This window comes from Dermacentor andersoni, chromosome 7 (assembly GCF_023375885.2).
Source record: "Dermacentor andersoni chromosome 7, qqDerAnde1_hic_scaffold, whole genome shotgun sequence".
In the NCBI taxonomy this organism is placed as follows: Eukaryota; Metazoa; Arthropoda; class Arachnida; order Ixodida; family Ixodidae; genus Dermacentor; species Dermacentor andersoni.
This window is the reverse complement of record NC_092820.1, coordinates 60,102,160-60,114,509: the sequence shown is the minus strand read 5'-3', so window position 1 is coordinate 60,114,509 and position 12,350 is coordinate 60,102,160. Positions and strand designations below refer to the sequence as shown.

Here is a 12,350-nt window from a genome sequence, read left to right as displayed (position 1 = left end):
CTTAAAACACCCTTGGATCTCCTTCTCTTCAACCTGTACGAACCCTGCAACTCTCACGTGTCAATCAGACAGATTTACGAGTCGGAGACAAAGCTTCCGTGTCAATTGGGCTACTTTTGTTAGGTGGTCCCTCTGACAGTTTTCACTTTCGCACCTCCGACTGCGCACTCATCTTGTACAAATATGTTGTGAAATTGCGAAATGTCGATAAACTCACTTACTAGGCCAGTTTGATGTCATAGTTACTGACATTGAAAAAAAAAAGAGTGGCAAGGCTTCCAGCAGTAACATTTGTTGCAGGTTATGATGATATGTGGTGTTTTATGGTGCAAGGGCCAATCATGAGCACAGAGCACCAAGCAATGTTGTAATGCAGTCAATCATGCAATTAATGACAAATGGCATCGTGGTTGGCTATAACAATGTAACGCGGCTGTATACGGGCCTGAAAGCAGTAGTAAAATAAATATCTATTAAAGGTTACTGTGACTGCACAGCACTAAAGAAGCTGTGTGAATTGTGCAAGGAAAACCTTATGAGGAAAAATCTCCTTATGAGCGTGACAATGAGCGGACTGAAGTTTCCAAATGAACTTTTGTAAATGCTATACTCGCAACAGTACTTGACAAGCTTAAAATAGTGCTTGACAAGCTCAAAAGTCTCTCCTTCCAACTTTTGTTTGTCAATGCACTCACCTCAATAGGGCGACCCCATGGAACTTACATTCACTTGATCACACCGATGGGCGTGGCTCACGTGCTGCATACGTCCCAAGTACCACAGACTAGAAGCAAGCAAACAACATAAAATAAGTTTACAACCCTCGGAAGTGTAGAAGTGCAGGCCACCTTGTGTAGCATTGTAAAAAATAAAACATCGCAATATACAGGACAGAGAGCAAGGCAAAACAACACAAGCACTAACATGCAACCAAAGGTACAATGATACACTGCTAATGTACACTGCCCTCCGCTGCCTGAGCAGCGAGTGTTGTACACAAAGCACTAGTGTTCCGGTGGTGCATCTGTGTGCATACCACGCTGTGGTGTCTGCAGTGGTCTTAGTGAAATGGACAGTGCGCTTGAAGCTACAAACACTGGTGCTTTTTCCTTTCGTCTCATCTTGCACGCTATTGAAGCCCGACGCCCGTGACGCCAGAGCTCATCATGCCAGTGTTGCGACATGCCTAATTGCTGCCAGGGCGCAGTTTCTGCTGAGCACCTCTGTGGCAAATTTATCCCCTAAATACAGTACAGGGCAACACCCATGCAGAGCAATTGCCAGCATGTCTTTATGAGGTTGATGTCCACCTGTAGCTAACCATAGAGTTCTCTACAAACATTTCTGGAGGGAACACTGGTGACAGCATTTTTGGGAGAAGCAAGCAAGGCGGCTCAACCAGTACAGGAATGGTAGGTTGACTTCCATTATTTCAACCCTGACCGAACCAACAAAATCGATAAAATTATCCAGCTGGTTAAATTAAACAAGATGCAGAATAAAGTCGCAGTTTTGGCCAAAAGGCGAAGCATCGATTGCGATAGCGAATTATTAAACAGCTATATCAAGTAAGGATAGTAGTTTTAACAGCTGTATAAACTTGAAAACATTCGCTTACCAACTAAATTAACAAGAACAGTGTCATGGACACACAGGCAAACATGAACACATCTCACTCGATGACTGCAAAACACCGGTGTGAGAAAGCGCAGCAGCAGCAGTGAGCAAATTCACTCACGTGCTGCCTCTCGCTTCAACATGAACTAAGCGGCGAGAACACAGTGCACACAAAGCTATCAGCCTTTGGCGCACGTTGACTCTGCGCCCATTGCAGATCGCTTTCAAGATAGGACCCATGCAGCCACACTCAACCGCGCTATACACAGCCACCCCTGGAATAGAATGCTGGCGTAGAATGAGTAGTGCCTTGCGCACAATGGAAGATTTATAGAAGGCTTCCTACATGTCTTCCTCCCTTGCTCACGCAAGGTTGAGCCAATATCCTCAGCTCACCCTCGCACATTATCAGTCACACACATGGCACACAGCACGCCGCCACAATGTTATCGCATACGACATGTCCATAAAACGCCTAGCGTGTCCATATAATTGCTGTTGCAATAAAAAATGCTAAAACATGCTGCCAATTCATTTGGCAGTATTTGCCTATGTCATAACATGGCCCCAAATCAAACGTGTGCACGCTTTCTACGAGCATAAGATAGAGAACTAATGTAGAAATGACACTGAGGCTGTTAAACATTGTATGAACCCAATGTGCACCAGAATTTAAGCAAGAAAAATGGGCAAGGGTCTAATATGTGTTGCACAATAACAGCCAGTTTTCTAGACAGATTCACTGCAATACATTCATGTTATGCAGTAAAGCATACAAGTGCTGCAAAAGCGATTTGGGTTTCTTATTAGATTGCACCACACATACAATTTCCAGCCCAATATCCATGAAAAAAAAAAAGGGGGTGTACGCTAGGATCGGGGAAATCTAGTAATCAGACATTGTGAATAACAGTTATTGCTTGAAAATCTTTCTAGAGCAGGCTGAAAATAGACGTTTTCAACAGGAGATGACGTTCAATGTCCCCCAAGCAATGCCAAGACAAACACAGCCACTAAAGGAGTCGCTATTGGGGATACCATAGGGGTCAGGCACATGCGTGCTGACTGGTCAAGTTCGAATTACCTGGTGCAGGCAAATATATTCAAGACTGAAATAAATGCTTGGGCCCACAGAAATGCATGAATGCCGGCCAGGACCTTTAGTCGTGATCTAATGAACCAAGAAACCGAATTAACTGGAGTGGAATTAATGAAAGTCCACTGCACATGGATTTGTTTAAACTTTGTACTGGCTTCAAACAGCTTTGCAACATTGCAAATTGATCATTTTCGAATGCAACAATTTGCAGTGATAGCACATGGTAGTGGAAACTTATTGCGTTCTTTTTTTTTGAAGGAAGTGTGCTAAGAAATTAAAAAAGAAATAGTCCAATAAATAACACCACAAGGACTTCGGAAGCCATAAGCACAAAGATTCGGCAAATCTGTGCATTAACCATTTCTTCCACGATAGCTGAATGATAGCAGCATCCCTAGTAATTCTTGTAGAAAAATATCTAGCTAACAACCGTTAGCTAGATAGCTTGCCGTGTGATTGCCTGCTACTTTCACGCTCGGAAAAACACTTATGTAACACGTATTGAGTGAAAGAAAGCTGTATAGGGAGTTTTTCATGTTGCTCTACAATTTTCTCATTGAAACTTTTCATGTAATTATATTTGAGAAGCTGATTAATTAATTAGGACTGTAATTAGGTGGAACTCTTGTTTTACATCTGAATATCTCCAAGCAAAGGCAAACAACATTACCTTAGTTCTGTTCAGCTATGTGGCGTTCACATGCACTTAAACTCTGGCTAAAGTTAGCTGGGACACTGTTCAACAATGATTGAAATACCGAAAAAATTCAGGAGTTTTATGTACCAAAACCACGATTTGATCATGATGCACGCCATAGTGAGGGACTCCGGATTAGTTTTGACCACCTGGGGTTCTTTAACGAGAACCCAATGCACAGTGCATGCACATTTTTGCCTTTCACCCCCACTGAAATGGCTAGTCGCTCATAGCACTTCCGGGTGACGAGCGGCAAATTCTAGATTTGAAGAACCGAGCGATCGTGTGACAAGATCGAGCGATCTGCTCAAGCGACGGCCCGATCCGTCCCTCGAAGCTGTCACTCGTTGCCGTCGCACAAAAAATCACTCTCATTGAGTTTAGCCTAAAATGTTGCGCAATCCAACTTCTAATATGCTATACCAACACACCCAGTCTTCAACCTTGGCAAATACTCATGCTGGTCACAAGGTAGAGTGGTCAGCATGAGGTCCAAGGTAAAGTATGAGAAGGTGCAAAGAAAATGGACATCAAACCAGGGACTTGTCAGAACAAATGAACAGACCGCATCTCAGGGAAGAAAAGGACAAGAACCATGAAAAGAATCGGAAGGAAAGTAACTACACTGCCGGAATATGAGAACAAAAATTGTGAAGAATCAGATCATAGACAAGCACAAAGTCACTGCAGTGTGCTTTGCAGATATGCATTATAGACATGGCAATACTCCACCACCACACACAAATTATGTATGAGAAGGCCTCAAGCATGGTGAAAGAGAGGGTAAAGGTGGAGGGATATGTTCTCTCATCAGTACCAAATCACAGTGGACAACAGCAGTGCAGTCTTGTGCAGAACATATGTGGATGACAGCGCAGCTGGGATAACAAAGAGTTGGCTTTGGAAGTCTCATCTTAGCGGAGGCCTAGAAGTACATATGAGCGTAACACTAAAATTTCGGCATGCGTAGAAGGGAACATAGTGAATTTAGCCTTTACTATGATCCCAGTGGGGGATTTCGATGCTCTCGTAGAGGAGCTGGACATAGCCACAGATCGGATGGCCAGGTTGCTCTTGAGACAGGGCAGAAAGGATAGCCCTGGTCACGGTGAACACTACCCTTAAATGTACTTGCAAGATCCCAAGGAGGTTAGAGACAAAACTGCATGCATTGACCAGCCTTATGTCTCCAGCTATCTCATCCCAGATAGGTGAAATGTACTCTGCCAGACTGGCAGCGAGAGCGAGATGCAGAAACAGCTTATATAAAGTGCTACATAGATTTTGAAGCACAGATACAAGCTGCCATAGCAAAGCATCAGGCTCACCCGCAAACTACGAAGGGCAAAGGACAGGGAAGGCACAAGGGTTAGCGAGACATGGATAGTGAAAGAAAGTAAGGAGAGGAAAGGTAGGAAAGCTAACCAGAGAAGTGTCCCCGTTTGCTACCCTACACTGAGGGTGTAACTACACTGTGTATATATACTACCGAGAATTGGTGATACAGGGAAGTAGCAGCAGATCTAAAGGCACGAGAACAGGCATACAAACACAAGCTGGTCATAAACAAGGAACCTGACTCAACTGAAATTGTTGATGGCTGGCACAGCTATGATATAATGGCCAGAAAACCATGCAGCTAATGCAGCGCGCACTTACTGTAGTGCTGCAAAGTGGGACCATGTGGCAAACCTCAGGTGTCTCCATGATCAGGCTCATAAGGGTGCCAGCATACGCCTACTTGAAGCTACAGTGCAATCACAGTGACGTCGGCTTTACACAGGCTGTTTTATCATTACACTTGGGGGTCGGATCCAACAATCGCAGAAGAGATCGGTGCCCTAAGAGAAATGCAGAACGGATTTAGTCCGGGAAGACATCTAGCAGACCACCTATATGTCACACCTCAAGTAACAGAAACATCTAGACTAGAGGGTTGAGAAATAGTAATGGCTTTCTGAGGTGTTACTCAGAATTGCATTGAGCACAAGAGATTGTGGTTGCTAGAGAGCTTGCCTCCCATCTTGCAGGCTGTATGTACAGATTACCAGGCTGTGTGTACTTAACTGGGACAGTGGCAGCACTCGTCTAATAAGAGGTCCAAAGGCGTTGTGGACAGATGGGGCTACCCAATGACCCCAATGCTTTTCACGTTATTCATCTCTGGCATGGAAAGGCAGCTGGAAGTGTGAATGAAGTTTCCACTTCTTGCAAATGCGAATAAAGGGCTCACCAAAAACATGTTCTGCCTGCTCTGCTATACACAGATGAGATTGTGCCACTGGCACAAAGCACCACCAACCTCCTAACAATACTCAGTATCTTCTTAGATGAGGTATATCTTTCAGTCTGCACTTAAGTATTGAAGGGACCGTGAAACGATTTTCACAATTTTGTACGAACATACTGAGTCATTAGAGTAGGTCCTTCTGATCATTAATTGATGCATCTAAGTGCGCTGCATAAAGCATGTAATTTATTATAAGGTTTTAAAAATGTAATCACTGCCGATCGCAGCACATTGCTCGACTGAATTTTAAGCCACCCCTAACTTGAAGTCATCTACCCCAATGACGTCAGTAGGGCGAGCTATCCGATTGGCTGCCCAGGGGATTATCATTAATTTGTTTCTATAAAAACAAAGTAACAGAAAGAGCACACAAGAACAATTTCTTAGTACACTTAAAGGGGCCCTGAAACACTTTTTATCGAAGTGGAGAAATACATTTGAAGTGAAGATAGGCTATTTCAGAACCATTTTGCCGCAAAAATTACTTCAATGCATTCAGCAGAAGCGGAGTTATCGGCAATCAAACACGGCCTCAGCTGTGCTCCCCTTCCTACTCCAATGCCTTGCACTGCGAAGGCTACGGTGGAGACGTTACCGTGGCGCACAGTTCAAATTTCCAATTTGGTGCCTATGCCGTGCTAAATGTAAGCCAAATGCGGCTGTCCTCAGAGAGCCACAGTGCGCTTAGCCACTGGACTAGTGGCAGCACCTCGTGGCAGCCGCGGTGTAACCGAGCGCAGCGACCAATAGCAGCCGCGTATTCAAGTGTGCTTTATGATGAAATAAAGCACACAGAAAAGAGCGAGGAGCGTGGGGTTTTTGAAATGAGAGCATTTGAGAAAAAGGTGACTTCGTGCTCTGCTTGCGAGGTCCACGGACCGTGTACGACAGCAGAACTACTAGGCTGAGATGTTCACAACAGCGTATGCTACCCGAGGACTATGTTATTTCACCAAGCCCGAGCGGTGGTTCAGGGCCCCTTTAAGCACTTCCGGCACACAGCAAGCATCGTCTGCTTGTGTTACAATGTGCTCCATTTTGAAGAGAGCTCCGCGGTCAGAGTTGGTCTCAGTCTTTCCGCGAGCACTACGATTCAACTGCGTTGCGTTGTGGAATGCAAACGTAGCGACTGGCAATATGTCAAGCTGTGACATCGTGTCCCTCTGCAAGCCAGCAGACGAGCTGACTAGCTGCAGCGCATCGGACTGCCGCTATTCAATTGGCGCCATCCAATTTGCGTGTTCGCAGCCATCACTTTACACCGGAAGAATACTAACGCAATAGCATCTCGCGAGTCCGGTATAAGGTGAACGCAAGTGCAAGGGGACAGGGCCTGGCTGTTGGACCATGTCGTTTCACGGGATGAGCAGAAGCGCAAATGTGAATGGTCTGCACAGTGCAGCCACTTGGTGGCACAGAGCTCAGCCACACACAGTAGCAGTAACGAAATGTATTCTTTGCTGCTTGCGTAAATTTTTTGCAGGAGTGTAATCGTTAACATTGTTTTTGTAAATGTTTCAAATGTTTTACACTTTGTTAGAGCAATATTAGCGCTTTGTTTGACTGGTTAAGCTCTGCTCCTACAGGTGGCTGGAGTGTGCAGACCGACCAGGCCGCTCACGTACATCTACACTAAAATTACTTCATCAGCTTGAGTTTATGCCTCCAGCCATCTGTCAAAATGCCCAGCTCGCCTGTGGTTACCTGTATACGAGACACGTTCGGCCCCGCGACAGAATGCTCGCAATGCACGCTGCTTCGATAGCTCTCGCTTGGGGTCGTCTGCCAAGCAGCTGGTGGAGAGTTTGAAGAGGCTTCGCGCGTGCACTGCTAGAGAACTGGAAGTTGACGACACGACGTGCCATCATGACACAGAGCCAATGAAGGCGGAGCTTAGCCCCAATCACTCGGCGAAAGAGCTGAGGAGAAAATTCATGACTATGAAGGAGGGTAACTTGTAATCGTCCGTAACTCTGTTAATGTGAGCCGTTTCACACAAATTGTGGTACGAATGGTTAACTTTAGCTGTACCCTACGCGTCTACAAAATTTGCCCGAACCGTTTCAGGGGCCCTTTAAGAAAGCATCAGTAGTAGTGCACTTTGCAATGTACAAGGAGACACATTAACTAGCATACCTCAGAGTGTTAGATTGCAACCACCCTCAATTCCCTTCAAAGGTTTGAAGAAAAGGTCTGAGTAAAGGCTGTCACACTTCAGGATTTCCTTGAAAATTGGGCTTTGTGGCCACTGAGCATGTTTGAGACCATACGTGCCTGCTGAAAGACAGCAGTGATGATTGACCTAATATTCAGAAACTCAGAGTCCTGCTTATCTTCTATGACAAGGCAGACACTTGAGACACAAGAGTGTGAAGTGGGCCAAGCAGCATTGGGTGTGCGAACATTCACGCCAAATGAGGCCGCACAAGGAGACCTTGGTCTTCCATTGAGCCCCATAAGGTCATGGCAAAGTTACCTTATAAGCACCACATTGCTGCTATGCAGGGCTGCAGATGGGCTTGGGAAGCGTTCAAATATGCGCGCTTGCAGTGCCTTAGCACCAAGTGGGTGAAGTAGATGAAAAGGCTGACCAAACATTACAGCCACTTCTGTTCGGCTCACAGAGCCACGGCCCATCACCAGAAATTTGAGGAAAGAAATAGCAGAAGTTGAGCTGGAAGCAAGTGGCACAACAAAAGACTGCAATGGGCATTTACTATGTCAAAGAAGAGTGCCAAAGAAAAGCAGCTCATCTACCATAACTCCAGGGAAAGTGGCCTGCCGAGCGAGGCCTGAAGCACAGCCCTTTGTACAGTCACTGCGCTTCCGATTCATTACGGACTTCAACCCAATTCATCCCAGTGCAGCAGCAAAAGAACAAACCCACCACATCCTGCACCTTCGAATTCTTGCCTTCGGTGCCGACGAACATTGCATGCTCCAAAGCCCTAAACACTTGCAATGTGCAACCAGTCGCTGTGGACTTAAGCCCAGAGGAGCCCACACTGGGAGGCTGTTGAGACAAAGAAATGACTGTAATTCTAGACTAGAAGGCCCATTCATTCCTGCTTTTGTTTGTTTTATATTCCTTCAGGTAAAAGCCAGTTCACACTTTTTTGTCCATCACACGATGCAAGAGGGATGGCAATACAGATCACCATGACCATGCTGGCTGCAGTGTTGCGATTGCGCAGGGCTAGTGTTCGTTGTTGCCTCAAGAGAATAGGTTATTTTTACAAGATAAATGCCACCTTGCTGTTCTTTTTCAAATGAATTGCTTACAGTGCTCTAGTGTGTAAGCATGCTTTTGACAAGGGTAATGTCATCCACGGCTCAAAGGTCATCAAAAATTTCACAGTTCCACAGAACTCCGTTGACTTGGTCAATTAATGGTGATGCCAAGTTCAGCTCTACCGACCAAAGGCACTAGGTTGTCATTGCATATAGCAGGAGACGTTGCGCATTCACAAGGTAGTGCCGCAGTCCCCCTTTGCCACCCCTGTCACTAGATTGGATTTTTTACAAACACTGCTCCAGGAGGGCATGTGTAACTGGCAAACAGAGGCTTCAAAAGAGCACCTGAGATTATAGTAAAGCAGGTGGCGCAAAATCTCCAGGACTCCCAAGGGGCAGCAGTTTTTGTGCAGCTCTAGGAGCAGCCAATATGGCACATTGGAGAAGGTTTGGAGGAAGAATTGTGCGTTTTGGAGCAGAAGGTACGCATATCGGAGCATGCTAGTTAAGGATCAACATGAGAGAAATACAGACAAATCAAGAGAACATGTTTTTTTTTTTTGTGACTTTGCAAAGCACTATTAGGCTACCCCAAATCAGTTCTGCAGAAGCCCACAAGGTAGAGGAATGTTCACTAAAGGAAAAAATGTCTCGCACCTGGCAAAGGAAGCATATGTTTCTCGGAAACCATTATTAAGTTACATGCACTGGACAAGCCAACTAAATATGGCCAAGAAAAAAAAAATATAACCAAGGAATTTATGCAAACAGCGCCCACAGTATGTTGATAGGCTAATGTTAATGCTAGTCCTAGTCCAGAGTTTTCTTTTCCATTGTGTACAAACAACCAATACTTAAGTTTAATTTAACATTATTTACCTGACTTTTTGAATAAATATATTGAATAATGCAAATCCTAGGTTGCTTTAAATCCAGTTATCGCTCATTTTCAACATCCTTCACAAATCTTCACTGACATCTCGTCAATCAGGTGAGTTTATAAACTTTACTTATTAGGCATGTTCATGCAGAATGAACAAGAAATAGTGACTATGACAACCATGAACAACACCCAACATATACTGAACGCCAATTGCATAATGCCCTCCGTTATTGCAGTCATGGCGACTTTCAGTTGGCGTAGCCGGGTACCACAGAATAAATGTGAAGTTACTTTGTTGGTCATTGCATGTTTGCCAGTACTTCAAATAACTTGGGGGAAAGAAGTAAAAAAATAAACTGACATTTATGAAAAGAATACAGGGAAAAAAAGTGTTCAGTGGCTTTCCGATCAGCATCACCAACCAATATTTTGCACAACCTCGATTATCAGGGCTGCCCCATAAAGTCAGTGAAATGGCAACGGGTATTTTGAATACCAAGCAATGGTTTCTTAAGATTTTCCAACTTGAACTGCGCAAGTCGTGTCGTGAACATCATTGCCGCGAATACAATTTATGTCTGCACATTCTCCGACCCTTTGCAACCACCATTGGGACGCTACGATAGATTGAAACTAAAGCTTTACATCCTCGGTTTGTGACCGCGAAAGTGATATTGTATGGTGTGGTACCCGGATTGCAAATTTGAGTCTCATTACGGTAGTCATTGGACGTTCCTGGTCAAGAAGTTTCCCGAAAGCAAGCAGCTCGTTTGTTAGCATGCCTGCACTACCATCACGGTACATGGTGTGGTACGCGTGTGAAATATATTTTAACGTTACACACATGGTGTTTGCCATTAATCGACGCAGATTTACCAATGGGGCTTACAAGTGAGTACAACTTATTCATTCAGCTGAGAGGGTGGCTTTCTTTCTCCTGACTGCCCCCTAAAAAGAATGCCAGTTGAAATCATCTTTAGCAGGTTCGCACATTATGCAAATGCATAAATTATTTGGAATGCATTGTATAGCACAAAGGATTTTCATTTTCCTGAGGCCAAGTTATGATGTCCCACCAAACACACCCACATTCCAAAGATGCCGACACTGAAACGCATTATCTTAGCTTGACTTCTAGGACTTAATGCTGGCCTACACATGGCTGTGTGGTTGCAACTGAACACGAACATCCTACAAAATTTAGCGACTTCATTCGATGTTAGCATTCTGGCGCAAGTTGGCACAGCTCGATAGTTTGACGTAGCACTTCCATCCTTGAAACCTCGAACCAGAGCGGTCCATGGGTATGCGATGACGACCCCGGCACACCGAGGATTCTGCGAGCCCCGAACTACCCGAACCTACGGTCCAGCCCTGCCTCCAAATTTAGTCCCCTTGCTGCCCCTCGGGTGTCCTGGAGGCGCCGCCAAGTACACCTAATTATGATAAATTGTTACAATGTGTAAAAAAAGGGAAAGAAACGATTAAAGATATAATAGCCCGCCGACCGCAAGGCACCAGCCCGCGCAGTCGAAGTCAGTTTCTCGCGAACAGATGGAGGAGCTGCAGAAAAAAGCTGTCCTTGACAGCCTTACGAAGTCGCAGCCCTTACGCCTTCGAACGCTGCTGTGAATCGGGCAAGGCTTCGCTTATCAATTTCAAGCAAGCCATGAAACGGGCACGTTCCTCTTGCTGTTCATAGTGGCGCCTCGTCTCCGTCGTAGACCAAGCAGTTGGTGTAAGCAACTCTTCCAGGAAGCTGAAACAACGCACCAACGCCTGTGTGACTCGAAGTCACCGTGTTCGACAGCTCGGGCAGTGAGCTATTTGCACAATAAAGTCATTTAATCTGTCTCACAACCTCCCCGTGTAGCAGTGTCGACTTCGAAACGCAGTGCCACACCATCAAAAGAAACGGTACGTTCGCTGCTATACTGGTGCAGTAACTAGAGACAACGGAGAAATTAGCCGCACATCAACAGTTTTTACAGTTGCAGGCTACACTTGTTTAGAGTGAATATAGAAAGCAGAACGGAACTTGGCAATCGCTGGAGTTTGATACCAGCCACGGACGAGAAAGCAAAAAGTAGGCAGAAATTGCGCGGATCTGACAGCGGGACTGTGAAGCATACCTCGTCTCCTGGCTTCCCATAGACGCAGCGAAATCTTTAGCAGACACCCAGAGTTCATTGAACACGGCAGATGCGTGCGCTGAAGACGACGAACTTGGCTGCTAAACGAACGTGGTAACGAGCGTTTTGAAGGTTGACCACGTCGAGCATAACACGACTGCGGCAGGGCGTTCATCGCTACTAGCACAGAAGCTGAACAGTTGAAAAACATTGTCTATTGTTCACTTTAAGCTGCACACCGCAGGTTTCCACGAAAACCAACAAGAATTCAACATAATTCGTGCCACCCGCGCTGGCGTTTTTCTACCTTCTGCATGACCTTTTGTTTATGTCACATGTTCTTAATGGTCCCGCCATGGGCGTCTTGCCTGGTCTTGCGCTGAAGGATGGATGGATGA

General features: G+C 45.3%; 1 pseudogene; it reads right to left on the bottom strand.

Annotated features, from left to right (window-relative positions):
• The window catches only part of LOC126534861 (uncharacterized), a 117,205-nt pseudogene extending 104,855 nt beyond the window's left edge, over window positions 1-12,350 (bottom strand).